At 40.2% G+C, this 14,979-nt stretch overlaps 1 protein-coding gene across 3 annotated transcripts in view; it reads right to left on the bottom strand.

Moving 5' to 3' along the window:
* Nucleotides 1–14,979, bottom strand: part of LOC134213069 (uncharacterized) — a 158,973-nt gene that overhangs the window by 128,982 nt on the left and 15,012 nt on the right. The gene's annotated exons all lie outside the window — the stretch shown is intronic.

A 14,979-nucleotide genomic window follows, 5' to 3' on the forward strand; every position in this document is an offset into this window, starting at 1 on the left:
ATTGTCCGGATGCTTGGAGTCGACATTGACCGGAAACTCACGTTTCTGCCGCACTTACGGGCGGTGAAAGTAGCTTGCAAGTCCCGCATCAGTCTTATGAAAACCCTTGCGAAAAAACACCGTACCAACAATAGAACCACCAGACTAAAAGTTGGACAAGCTATTATCGACAGCCGCTTGCTTTATGGTCTCGAGCTAACGTGTCCTGCTTACCGGAATCTCGTCAACACTCTCTCGCCCGTCTTCAACAACTACGTCCGTTTATCCTCTGGCCAACTGCCATCCACCCCCGCTGAAACTACATGCGTTGACGCCGGAATTCTTCCCTTCCGACATCGGGTTCTGATGGCCATCTGCCACAAGGCTGCCTCTTTTGTGGCTACCACTTGAGAAGAATTCAGGATCCCGCTCCTCGACGAGGCTGACCGGATCCTAAAAAAATGTTGCCGGCACCGGTCTCCCACAGTGACGCGGGTCCACTGGCACGGAGCGAGAAGGACCGACCACAACATTGCCACCCAGTTCAGAAGTGGAGAAAACACTGAGTGTGGTGGATAAGTGTAGTCGGCCAGAATTGGGCACTGATTTGGAGCAGCAACTCACTACCGTTAAGAAAAATTGAAGGCTTTACCGCAGCGTGTGTGCTCCCCATACAAACAGGCGGACAAAAATCTTTTTTTTCTCTTTCGAGCTTATAAGATGTTTTTGAGGTTGTCATAACGGGGAAATGTTTTTAAGCAACAATCTCAGTCATTTCGCGACTAACTTTTAAAAATGGCCTAATATCTAGACTCTTAACAAAAAAATACATAAATCTCCAAACGACATTGAATTTTTATTCACAAAATATCAATAACAAATAGGGAACAACTTTCTTTACTTTACTTCTCTTTACACGTACAAATAGTTTTCTATATTCCATCCGTGGTATTTAAGGTCTATGGTCTATGGTCAGATACAGATTTTCAAGTAATCATGTGGTTTTCTGTCAAATATGTGTCTAAGGGATGTGGTCAGTACATATCACGGATGCTGCACGGAATGCATTGCTCTTATCTGTGAGACAAAATTCAAACCAGATATTATGATCTGTAGTACGGATCATCGAACGAGGCCTCTGCGAGCGAACAATAACTCCCTGCTCTAATAATGTTTAATTTTCAACTGATTCTTTTAAGCCATCATCAGAACGAACAATAAAATAGGAAATAGAGCAGATATAAATTGCTGCGTTTTTTGGAGCTTTTTATATAACCAAAAAAAACTTCGTGGACTTTGCACTGGTTACATGGTTCGTAGCATTTTGTCCTTTTTTGAAGTATTTTTTCCGGTGAGACTATTATTGCAGGCCTTCAAAATAACAACAAACTAATTGATCGAATACGCCTTTCCGAAGCACCTCGATTATCTCTGAAGTATGTCAGCAAGTCAGTGAATCAAAGTTTGACCCAACCGGACAAAAGCCAAAATCGATTATGTATGAACACATTCACCCAGTTTTGTCCCCCGGCATGACTTGGCAACATTTGATCACCGAACATTAGGCTTAGCCATAAGATCTACAACCTTTTTTTTTGCCTGCTTACACCCACCATCGACCAAACTATCGAGAAAAAACTGCTTGCCTAAAGTGGTTGTAATGTTTCGCTTTATACTAAGATTATGCATCCCCATCATAGCACAATAGGATAAAAACTGGTCAAAAAGTGGTCAAGACTCTTTAGTTACTTTTATCAGAGTGCAAAAAGTAAGTTGCTTTCATGTACACTTCCGCGAAAATTGTGAAACTATAAGCCTTCTCATCTTCTTACTACTTTCTGATGAAATTTTAAGGTATTTTTGATAAAATTTTGCTAAATTTCTACAACATGAGATGCAGTTTTTTCAGAATCAATTTTTTTTCATTTTATCAACATGTTATTTTCTAAATCATTTTCATCTTATAATCATATAAAAATGTAATTTGAAAGTATGTTTAAGTTGTAGATTCACATAAGCAGAGCCATTTCATGGTTCATAGCCGCAAACATTGACTGCCCCATACAGAAGTCAATCGTGGAACGCTCAATAATTATGACAACAACAAACAGGTTGTACGCGCGAGGTGACTCTTTCACCGGGGGCACCTAAAGTCCGACCAGCGAACAAAAAAAAAACGAAACGAAGCTTCAAGTCCTCCCCGGTTCACTTGGAGTACCGAAGAGTGATCGGCCGGTCGATCATCGCTGAAAGCGAAAAAAAAGACCGTTGATGGTATAATAGTTGTGACCAACTTTTCGAATGGTTTTATAACCAACTGACCTAACACCAACCAGACACGAGCTGAGATGGCATTTGAGTTTTGAGTGGCGCGGCTTCAGCTCTTTGGCAGTCAGTAGGTAAAGCGTGGTGACCCGGTTGCTTCGGCCGGGTGTTTACTGCGGTGGGATTTTTCGGTGGGTAGATCATACTATGATTACGGATGAAAGCAAGTTGGAACCGGTCATTAATGTTAATGCTGGTTTGAAACATTTGCTAAGCAATTCAAAGCATAATTCGAGAAACTTTGAAAAATAGGTGATGCGTTTGTGCTCATAAATATCTAGAAAAATAATATAGCCTGCAGCCAAAGAACTGAAATCATTTTCCACTTTCATAATATGCCGCCAACAAGATAATAATGGTATCGCATGACCTGAAGAAGCCCGAAAATAGCTACCGATAAACGATCGACAATTGATGAGTAGGGCAGCAGATTTTCATTTCATTCCATTCACCGGAAGCGGGTATTTATCCACAATAAGTTTCGACTGTGCCATTGGTTTTCACTTTCAGTGCAGTTTATCGTGATGTCTGAACTTTGGGCGAGCATCTCCAGCGTTCGCCGGCCGGTAATCATTTCAAGCCAACTGGCATGGGAGAGGAAAGAAAGTGCTGAGATAACAGAAGAAAAAGCAAAACAAACATTGAATGTATATTTGCAACGTGTTTACTACTTCCTTCCATGGAATAACACGCAAGCATTGTCGGTCGGTGACTTTATCCCATGAAATCCATTCGCATCTCGAGCTGGCTGTTCAATTTTTCTCTTCCGACTCGATGAAATCGACATAAATTCACAGTTTATGTTTTTCGTTATTTGGATTTAATAGTTTTTATTACCTTACTATCAATTATTAATTAAGATCATGTAAATGTCTGTGTGCATGTCTCTATTCTATCACTCACTGTCTGAATATTATCTGCCACCGCCGGACTATTTCCTAAAGGATGACAACCACCGACGCCAGGTAAACGACTTCTCCACCTAGACCCTAGAACCGTGGCCATCAACATATGGGCCGGGACTTACGGTTTTACTTTTATCGCCTTGGGAAATTCCAATGGCAAATATAGAATATCAAACATCAAAATTCAAATATCAAATATCTAATATCATTTTTTTTCTATTGATAATTAGCCCGATCGCATCAAGAGATCATCAATGAAAGACGAAAGGCCGAAAGACAAAAGGTCGAAATGACAAAATGTCGAGAGACAAAAGGTCGAAAAAACAAAACGTCGAAGGGATAGAAGGTCGAAAGGACAAAAGGTCGAAAGAGACAAAAGGGTGATAGGGGCAAAACGTCGAAAGGGACAAAAGGTCGATCAAGAACAAGTTGATAACAAAGAAATTTGTGAAATGCATTAAACTTCAAGCAGAAGTAATACACTCATCTCATCAATCAAAGTTGAAGAATGAGCAATTTTCAAAGAAGGTATAGCTACTATGAAGCAATATCATGAATATCTAGATAGTTCTGTTAGAGATAAATAAAAGATTTTAAATTTAAGAGATGAATATTCTTGTATTGTGCGAGATTAATTTTTTCTGTTTCAGTTTCTTGTCTATTTCGACCTTTTGTCCCATTCGACCTTTTGTTCTTATCGACCTTTTGTCACTTTCAATCTTCTGCCCCGTTTGACGTTTTGTCCTTTCGACCATTTGTCCCTTCGACCTTTTGTCTTTCAACCTTTTGTCTTTCGACTTTTCGTCTTTCGACCTTTTGTCCCTAACCCAACCAAAACTATGGGATCAAAAGTTAGGTACGACCACAATAACAAATCCACAGCCTGTATTGGAAAAATCCCTTTTTAGGCACTTAAATATGCTAATCCGATTTGCTTGCAACAAGTTGCTTTCGGTTGGAAATTTCACATTGCGTATAAACAACTGCGAAAAATAGGACTTATTCACCTGTCAGTGCTATTTTAGACTATTATTATACGTTTCTGAACCCTTTTGAACGAACGAGAAAAACATCATCACCACTAGGTGAATTAATTAGGGACTTTTTAATTGTCATTTATTATAATAATTTATTATCTCATACATTCTTTCGCGGCCTTTATAAGCTTTTTTTTAAGGGTTTTGGTAAATTCTTCAAAATTGTTTTATTTTTTTTCAGCGGTGTATTTTGAAGTAGGTTACATGAGTAAACACACAAACTTGAATACTTCACGGCTGCAGGTGTTCATCAACAGATGCCTGCGGTATATAATTCGGGTCTGGTGGCCACACAACTGGATCTCAAACAACCAGCTCCATCGTCGTTGTCACCAGAGGCCTATAGCAACAGAAATTCGGGATTGGAAGTGGGGCTGGGTCGGCCACACTTTACGTAGGGGCGAAAACGAAATCTGCAAACAAGCATTAGACTGGAACTCTGCGGGACATCGCAGCAGAGGCAGACCCAGAGGCTCATGGCGGCGAAGCCTCAATAAAGAAATAAAAGAAGTCGATCGAAATCTAACCTGACAACAAGTTAAAGCGATAGCTGGACAACGCTCAGGATGGAGATCTTTCAAGTCGGCCCTTGGCACCACCGGAAGGTGACAATGGATCTGGGGGTGAGAATGGGTCATCGCTCTTACCGGAAGCCTGGAGGTCGTACAGCAAAATCGTTCAAAAAGGTCTCTTATATTTTAGTCTTCTTGCCCTCAGATACATTCAATCCATTCTACAAGCATTCTAAGTAGTTGAAACAGTGACACCCAGTCACCCCCGATAACGGTACACAGGATTAAGTTTTTACACGATTTTTTTTTCGCTCGTATTTTTGATCGTGTGACTTCAATTTACCACCAAAATCTTCGCAACATGTTTCAAAAAATCCTGAATAAATCATGATTATTAATATGCGTTAAACATGTAGGATGAGTGGAAAATTGAGAAAATGTAAATCGTGTGAAAACAGAATCCAGTGTATATGGAAATGTGAACAGCGACGACTTCAATGAGATATAAGTAACGAACCTTACTTTACCGACTTGACTAACAGCATTATAATGGAAAAATGATTTTTTGTGAACTCTTCGAATTGATTCGATTATTTATATAAAGGTATCTGTGGCATCAGTTACGTGCACGTTCATGTAAAGTACGGAAGAGATAATGAATACAGTTTAAGATTGAATAGTGAGCATGTCTGTCGCTCATTCCAGTGAGACTGGCTTCAATACTAGTTATAGGGAAAAATTGCTTGATATTTCAATGCAAAATATTTTCATTGCCGTCTGATTTTTCGTCTCTTATTATCAACCACCATGTCCAGATCTGATTTTACTATCGAATAACACTTCGTTAATATTGAGCTACACAGCAAATAATTTTGAAAATTCAACGACGTGTAAAATTGCAGCTTATCCAATCAAACGAATTAACATTCGATATTATATTAAATTTGATTGAATTTTGCAAGCAAGCACCGTTTACATTTATTTCGATTTAAGAGAATAGTGAGATCGATTGAATGTTACATTTATTTCATGCTCCAAATATGTGCATGAAAATACATTTAAAATCACAACATATTTTTATCTGTGTATTTTCGTGTGCTCGGAGGTATTTACTTTCATGAAAGGTATAGCCTCTTGAGAATGTTCTTAATAAATTAATTTTGCCCAAAGAACAGACTTGTTTCTGACACATTTCTGATCTGAACTCTCTAAACTGGAAAAGAGAATGTTGTATGGACTGTTTATGGTTTTATTTAATTCCACTACTAACTGTAGGTACAGGGTTTAGGAGTGACCCTATAGCTTTACCACAGTTAGTGTACGAGAAAGGAAAAATTACTATAATATTTTCTAAGGAATATTTTGCGAGTTTTTTTTTACATTGTTTGAAAATTCAATGTGCGTATGAACAGCATGTGAAAGATTTCATTCGTAAAATATATCGAAGGTAACCATTTTCCTTCGAAGGAATTCGAACCAATGACAATCAGTAAGAGACCCATAGTATTATATGCCAATCGTCTCAGCTGGACGCATTGAGCTGATGTCTGTATGTGTGTATACAAACAATATGCAAATGCGCACTCTGATCCGTAAATACACCCGAAAAGCATCAATTTATAAAAAGGCCCACATTATGAAAATTAATTCAACAAATTTCCGTCCCTCCCTTCGTATTCATAAATGCCTACAATCTCCACTAAAGAATTGTTACGGTTTGTTTTATCTTGTTCGAAAAGTAGTTAATAGTCGATCGAGTCCGTTTTATTTGATTTAGATTGTGACTGTTTTGTTAGTTGGTTCTGTGTCTGAATGCAAGAAGAAAGCCTTAAATTTGGCAATAAAATGTTTAGAAATGATTCGTTTTAATACGTACGAATTCTACACAAATGGTCAGCAATAAATACAGGAAACTGACAGGGCTATTTTTTCCATTTCAACTATAGAAGCTTAGGAAAGGGAAACAAGTCTGTACTTTATAAACCTAAACGAAACATTTTTAAGTTTTTTTAATTCAAATTTTGGTTATCTTTTGGGCATTTAATCGGGAAACAGCAGGAAAATTGTTTAAACATTTTTCAAACATATTTCATTACAGTTACTTTTTTCTTCAGAACAAGTCTGAAAAGCAAAAAAAAACTAAAAATCGAGCCTACTTGATGAAATTCTTTCTTCGTTTCATTGTTCTTACGCCTCACTAATTTAACGCGAAAATTTTCGGTTTGCATTTATAAAAATGTTATGACCACAACGGGATTCGAGCCCAGAACAACAACAAAAATGGCACTGGGTTGCGCTCACTCTAGGATTTTTTTTCTTTTTTTTTACCACTGCGTCCATTGAGTTGAACTTTTTTTGGTTTACCCCTGTTCACTCTTAACTACACAGTATAAAAATGTTACAGCATATATGATGTAACAAAAAGGCTCCGTTTGATTCGACCCATTTTTCCATCACTTTTTAAAATTACAGGTCACCATTAATATGGAGCTTGTATTCAATATTGTATGCAAGAAAAAGTTGAATGTAAAATTAGAGGCTATTGAACACAAAAATAAGCAGTTAAATATTTCCATGGCGTGTAATTTTCAGAATTTTTAACTGTGTATGTATTCGTATCTTGTAGGTTGATCACCATTTGTCAAGTAAACAACCTAAGACGCGTCTTTTCCCAGTCCGGCATAATTGAGTTAATAAAACCCACTACCTTTCCAGGATTTGCAGTCCAAATATCTCCCGGTTGCATAAAGCTACTACATATTTAGAAATTTGGATCTACCCTTGTACCATGCATCACAACTGCAAAGTAGATGTTCCGAGGTTTCACGTTCCATGTAACAGAAACGACAGATATCATTCTGAATCTGGCCAATATTTTTCTGTTCGGGCAGAAATCACTCAAGGATAGGTTGTTTGTTCCATAAAGTCTATTTTTGTTTGCATTGGTTAGGGTACGAAAAGGATGAAAGAAGTGAGAAAACGAGCAAATCAACTTTTCGCGGCAATGGTTTCTTGGCAAAAATCTACACAGTTCGAACGAAACCTGTAAATTTCCGTTTAAGTAGGTGTAACCAGTTGACTTCCGTGTTAAAGTTAAAAGTTCTTTTAAATTTACACGTGCTGTAATTTCTTTGTTCATATTTTTTCGGAAAATAAAAATAGCGCGGAAAATACCGCAAATATGGGGAATCGAACGGATTGAGAGCCTATCTTGTTAGCCACTCGAGTATTTCCACTTCTTGAAAATAAGTCGCTCCAGTTAGAAGAGGTTAAGCGTTCTGGTGATTAAATTATTTTCCATCATACTAAACGATAGGTTAAATTTACACGACACGGAATCTATTTCAAGACGGAACTGTTGGAGATTGATTTTGCTGAAAGCAACACAGATTTCTCGTCGGAATAGGCATCAAACAAAGAGTTAATGCTCTAAAATGCAGCGCAATAGAGGCTGCTTTGCTTTCAAATGTAAAGAAATCCATTTTGGATGATGCCATGAGTAAAATAAATGCCAGCTGCGGTTTGAATGAAATGCAATGAAGTTTGTTTTTATTTGTTTTGACAACCACGTGCTCGCTCGTCAAGGTTTCTGATAGAATCATGTAAAATTATGATGTACCTAATTGAAATTTCAATGATTTAATCATTTACACCCGAGTTGACGATAATAGCTCAATAATATCAAATTTTGATTGGATAGCAAAATGAAATATAGACATGATTGATATAAGAGATAACATATCAGATGACAATATCAATAGTTTGCTCTAAAATATGATGAGGAGATCAAGTTATGTTATTTGTAAGAAGGGATTAAAATCATGTGTCATTAGTTTGTTCTTATTCACAGCTTATCTTCATACCTAAATAATATTTCGGTGCAAATTTTTGATATTGGTACCTGCTCTTTTATCTCTTATATCAATCAAGCCCATATCATGTTTTGCTATTCTGTTCAGGGCTTCTGCCCGGGCGTCACATAAACTTAAAATTATGGTCTGGAACACATTCTGTTACCGAATTTCACATTCAATTATGGTTTCCATCGTGTCTAATTTCCTTAATATTTTACTGTGTACGTGAAAGAGCATCCGTTGCTCGTGAGAATGTGAGCATTCCGATTCCTGACACAATAGGAGAAAATGAGGTATTTTTGGCCAACGCTTTGAATCCTGCTATAAATTGTGGTATTTGGCATAAAAACATAGCTAGAAAAGAAAAACATTTTTCCGTGGCTTTGATGGAGTAGGGCGCCAATTTTCGGCATAGTATCGATTTTTGTCATATTCTACAAAACAAACGGAATTTGGTCACTTTTGGCTTGCAATAAGCCTGTTTGATGGCGGATAAAATCCTAATGGTGGATAATAGTCGTATGAAAGTTTCAATAGTATTCAAGTCACAGACAAATGGACGCAACACAGATTTTCTAAAATGATCAAAAAAGCATTATTACCTTCTGCTACAAACTCACTAAACATAAGTTTTTAAGCTGCCAAAAATCAAAGTGCAACATATTGTAACTTCAATAAAATCGAATTCCATTTATTGTAGATTTCTTTTGTGATAATAAGAGATATTGTGGCAAGGAGCTAATCGACACACTATTCATCTAATACGGTATTGTTTTGGTTGTAAATATAAAGTTATGTCAAAAGAGTAAATTTTCAACATCCTTCCCTACTCACTTCGTAATGCTTTTTGTAAAGAAGATGATTTTTTTCTTTTATTATTATTTATTATTATTATTATTGTTTATTTATTTATTTAGGCAAAAATGGACTAATTTTCATGTTTCTGTATCTCACAAAATGGTGAATTATGACAGAATTAAAATATGCTTTTATAAAACTATAAAAAATTAAAATCTGGACGAAGCTATTATCACGTTACTATGCCTATTGCGTACATATATCTGTTCAAGAGCTTTGAAACGATATGTAAATATGGTACTTTTGAGACGAAAATATGGCAAAGCTGATCATTTTACCAAAGATGCGAAATTGTAATTTCTAGGAGGGGCCATTTTGAACGCTCCTCACCCTCCTTAAAAAATCTGAAAAATTGAAGCCATCCAATACCGGTTATAAGTTATGTATACATCACATTTACACGTCCAAGTCGAAAATCGGCATTTTGGCCATTCCTTTATATGGGGCTGTCCTATTGTGTCTGATAGAATGAAGTGTCTTCAAATATTTAGATTCGATGCAGATATACAATACTTTGCATTTGGCTAACACATTTCCAAAGGGATTTGGGTTTTGGGTTTTGATAATTCTTTCAAAAATGCCAAGCATCTTTCCATAACAGGTTGTTTGGCCAAAAATGGCGTTTGGCTGAAATAGTCGTTCAGCAGAAAGTGCCATTCGGTCTAAAATGTCATTTGGCCGAACGGGTCAAACGGTGGATATTGTTATTTGCTGAACAGGTGCTTCTTCTTCTTCTTCTTCTTCTATGGCTCTACATTCCAACTGGAACTTGGCCTGCTTTTCAACCTTGGCCAAATGACAGTTTAAGCCGAATTGTCCTTTCTGCAAATGGACCATTTCGGCCTAACGACATTTTCACCCAATTCACCTATTTGGCCAAACGACTTTTTTCGGCCTGATGATTTGTTCGGCCGAACGACATTTTCGGGTGTATATTTTTTTTCTCGATTTTTATAATGGTGACTTTTAATAAAATTACTAGTTCGCCTATTCGGCCAAATGACATATTTGGCCGAACAACTTTCAGCATTGTGACCTTCGACCAAAAGGCCCCGTTCATAGTATTGATTTCAATGATCAAAGTCTCCGTTCATTGTCCGACGAGGAAAGAGGCAAAATCATGGCCTGCTATTCACTAGTCAATGTTGGCAAAACCGTTTTACGAATGATATTTGCATATCTGTCATCAATGCACGCTGGAAGTGGATTGCCCAATTTCTTATATACCTCACCCTCACCCCTTCTTCTCTCACTAAAAAGAGAAAAATCCAAATTGATTTTTAAATTCAAAATCCACATACAAATACGCAAATGTATGTTTACTAAACAAATTAATCCAGCCTTTTTTTCTTAGTCCTCTGAACTGTCATTTATTTCATGTTCTTGATCCTCCAGCTGTATACTTTCTTTTTTTTTTGCAAATATATCCAGCATTTCAGTCCACCATACCAATAGAATTCGACCATATCCAATATAATTTGATGGCCTTCCAACGGGAAAGCTAAAACAATATCGATGGCTTTCCACACATATTCTGTATTGGCCCTTCAAGCTTAAACCAATTAGTCCGGCTCTTTCACACAACACCTTCGTAATTCAAATTTGAAATGGCCCCATTATCGTTTATTGAAGCAAACAATCAGCCCCTCTTCTACTCAACCTTCACCATCAAAAACTGCAACAATCCAATACTTCTCCAGAGCACCTTCGACAACACAAGCAGAAAACCGATGAGAAAACGAATCATTTGCTTCGACATTCTTTCGACATTTTAACTCGTTTAAATCAAACCGATGAGAAAACAAATAGCTTATATCGTATTGGGGGCAGCAGGGACTATGTCCAAGGGCTTGACGATCCCTCCCCAGGTCATCTGCGAGTTGTGGCGCCTGCCTAGGATGTGGTGGGGTTTGACAGTGGGCCCTGTTAAACCTCTATAAAAAGCTGCATGAATCCGCAAGTAGGCTCCGCCAAAGCGACCGTGTGCCGCTCAAAGCGCAAAAGCCCAAGTCCTGGTGTTAGGTGGGACGCTAAACAGCCCTGACACGACGGCCCTCCGACGAGACAGGAGGTTTGCGCAGGCCCAATAAGCCGCCTTTAAAAACAACTATTACGAACGACATAGAAGATAATACGACTCGATACAATCGGCAACGACCTAGGCGACGAATAAAGGATCACGATTGGAAGCTTGGAACATGGAACTGCAAGTCGCTAGGCTTCGCAGGTTGCGACTGGATAATCTACGATGAATAACATCCCCGCAACTTTGATGTCGTAGCGCTGCAGGAAATCTGCTGGACAGGACAGAAAGTGTGGAAAAGCGGGCATCGAGCGGCTACCTTCTACCAACGGCACCACCAACGAGCTGGGAACCGGCTTCATAGTGCTGGGCAAGATGCGCCAACGCGTGATTGGGTGGCAGCCAATCAACGCAAGAATGTGCAGGTTGAGGATCAAAGGCCTGTTCTTCAACGTCAGCATAATCAACGTGCACTGCCCAGGCCTACGCGAAGGGAGATCCAACGACGAGAAAGAAGCATTCTATGCGCAGCTGGAGCAGACATACGATGGATGCCCACTGCGGGACGTCAAAATCGTCATCGGTGACATGAACGCTCAGGTAGGAAGGGAGGAAATGTATAGACTGGTCATCGGACCGGATAGTCTGCATACCGAATCAAACGACAACGGCCAACGATGCATAAACTTTGCAGCCTCCCGCGGAATGGTAGTCCGAAGCACTTTCTTTCCCCGCAAGAATATCCACAAGGCCACGTGGAAATCACCTAATCAAGTAACGGAAAACCAAATCGACCACGTTCTAATCGACGGTAAATTCTTCTCCGACATCACGAACGTACGCACTTACCGCAGTGCGAATATTGAATCCGGCCACTACCTCGTTGCAGTATGTCTGCGCTCAAAACTATCGACGGTGCACACCACGCGTTGGAGTCGTCCGCCGCGGCTAAACATTGGGCGGCTACAATACGGAAGACTAGCCCAAGACTACGCGCAGCAGCTGGAAGTGGCACTGGCAACTGGGCGCAGCGTCTCTTGAAGATGGCTGGAAGCACCGCAACCGCTGCACTAGACACGGTGGCCCCGGATCAGAGAAACGACTGGTATGAGGACGTATGTGAGTAGTTAGGTATGGTAATAACAACGGTGGCGGTATGGTAATGAAACTAGGAGCACGCGCGCAGGACATGCGACTTCCGGCTCCGAATCTCCAGGAAATCCAGGAGGAGATCGGCCGGCTGAAAAACAACAAAGCCCCTGGAGTTGACCAACTACCAGGAGAGCTATTTAAACACGGTGGTGAGGCACTGGCTAGAGCGCTGCACTGGGTGATTACCAAGGTTTGGGAGGATGAGGTTCTGCCGCAGGAGGGATGGAAGGTGTCGTGTGTCCCATCTACAAAAAGGGCGATAAGCTGGATTGTAGCAACTACCGCGCAATCACATTGCTGAACGCCGCCTACAAGGTACTCTCCCAAATTTTATGCCGCCGACTAACACCAATTGCAAGAGAGTTCGTGGGGCAGTACCAGGCGGGATTTATGGGTGAACGCTCTACCACAGACCAGGTGTTCGCCATACGTCAGGTATTGCAGAAATGCCGTGAATACAACGTGCCCACTAGGGTGGCTCAAAAAACACTTTTTCAAATTTTTTGATGGGCCGCCCTCTTATTCGATTCTATTTGATGCCCTGATGCCCTGGACAAAATTTCAGTTAATGGTCAACGTTTGGGTGGTGCTAACTGTTGAAGTATGCAGAACATCCAAAACAGTGAACTGCAGTTGGACGGCAGAACTTACGATGAAGAACTATGATGCTCATTCAGATCTTGGAGAATTTAATACAGAATGTTATGCAGAAATGTGAGAAGATTAGAGTTTGCCCGGTTATTATTAGCATTTCTCTGAAGTGGGGTTTGAGCAAATTTCGTTTCTTTTACCTTTGAAAAGAAATAAATTCACCCCTACTACACTCCAGTAAAATGCTAATATCTTTGCCTAATAAACTCTAATCTTCTCGCGGTTTTCAGCATAACATTTTGTATTTAATTCTACAAGAACTGAATGAATATCATGGTTCTTGGATCGATAATTGAGCCGTCCAACTGCAAATCACTGTTTTGGGATGTTTCTGCATACATTTTTCCATATAAACTTCCAATGAGTTTAGCACCGCCCAAACGTTGACCGATTTGGCTGAAATTTTGTCCAGAGCATCAGGGCAACAAATAGAACCGAATAAGAGGGCGGCCCATTAAAAAATTTGAAAAAGTGTTTTTTGAGCCACTCTAGTGCCCACACATCATCTATTTATCGACTTCAAAGCCGCATATGATACAATCGATCGGGACCAGCTATGGCAGCTAATGCACGGAAACGGATTTCCGGATAAACTGATACGGTTGATCAAAGCGACGATGGATCGGGTGATGTGCGTAGTTCGAGTTTCAGGGCATTCTCGAGTCCCTTCGAAACGCGCAGAGGGTTACGGCAAGGTGATGGTCTTTCGTGTCTGCTATTCAACATCGCTTTGGAGAGAGTAAAACTAAGGGCAGGGATTGACACGAGTGGTAAGATTTTCACGATGTCCGTTCAGTTATTTGGTTTCGCTGACGACATTGATATCATGGCACGTAACTTTGAGAAGATGGAGGAAGCCTACATCAGACTGAAAAGCGAAGCTAAACGGATTGGACTAGTCATCAATACGTCGAAGACGAAGTACATGATAGGAAGAGGCTCAAGAGAGGTCAATGTAAGCCACCCACCACGAGTTTCTATCGGTGGTGACGAAATCGAGGTGGTTGAAGAATTCGTGTACTTGGGCTCACTGGTGACCGCCGATAATGAAACCAGCAGAGAAATTTGGAGGCGCATAGTGGCTGGAAATCGTACGTACTTTGGACTCCGATCGAATAGAGTTCGCCGCCGTACCAAACTGACTATCTACAAAACGCTTATTAGACCGGTAGTTCTCTACGGACACGAGACCTGGACGATGCTCGTGGAGGAACAACGCGCACTGGAAGTTTTCGAAAGGAAAGTGTTGCGTACCATGTATGGTGGAATGCAGATGGCGGACGGTACGTGGAGGAGACGAATGAACCACAAGTTGCATCAGCTGTTGGGAAAACCATCCATCGTTCACACCGCGAAAATCGGAAGACTGCGATGGGCTGGGCACGTAGCCAGAATGTCGGACAGTAACCCGGTGAAATGGTTTTCGACAACGATCCGACGGGCACAAGAAGGCGAGGTGCGCAGCGGGCAAATCGATCAGGTGGAAGATGACTTGCGGACCCTCCGTAGACTGCGTGGTTGGCGACGTGTGGACCGAGCCGAATGGAAAATACTCTTATATACCGCACAGGCCACTTCGGCCTTAGTCTGAATAAAAAAAATGGAGGCCCGCCACTGTGCGTCTTCGACACCACAAGTCGAAACCGATGGACAAATCATTCAATCCGACGCTTTTCCAGAGCG

Source organism: Armigeres subalbatus, chromosome 2, assembly GCF_024139115.2.
Source record: "Armigeres subalbatus isolate Guangzhou_Male chromosome 2, GZ_Asu_2, whole genome shotgun sequence".
Taxonomy (NCBI): Eukaryota; Metazoa; Arthropoda; class Insecta; order Diptera; family Culicidae; genus Armigeres; species Armigeres subalbatus.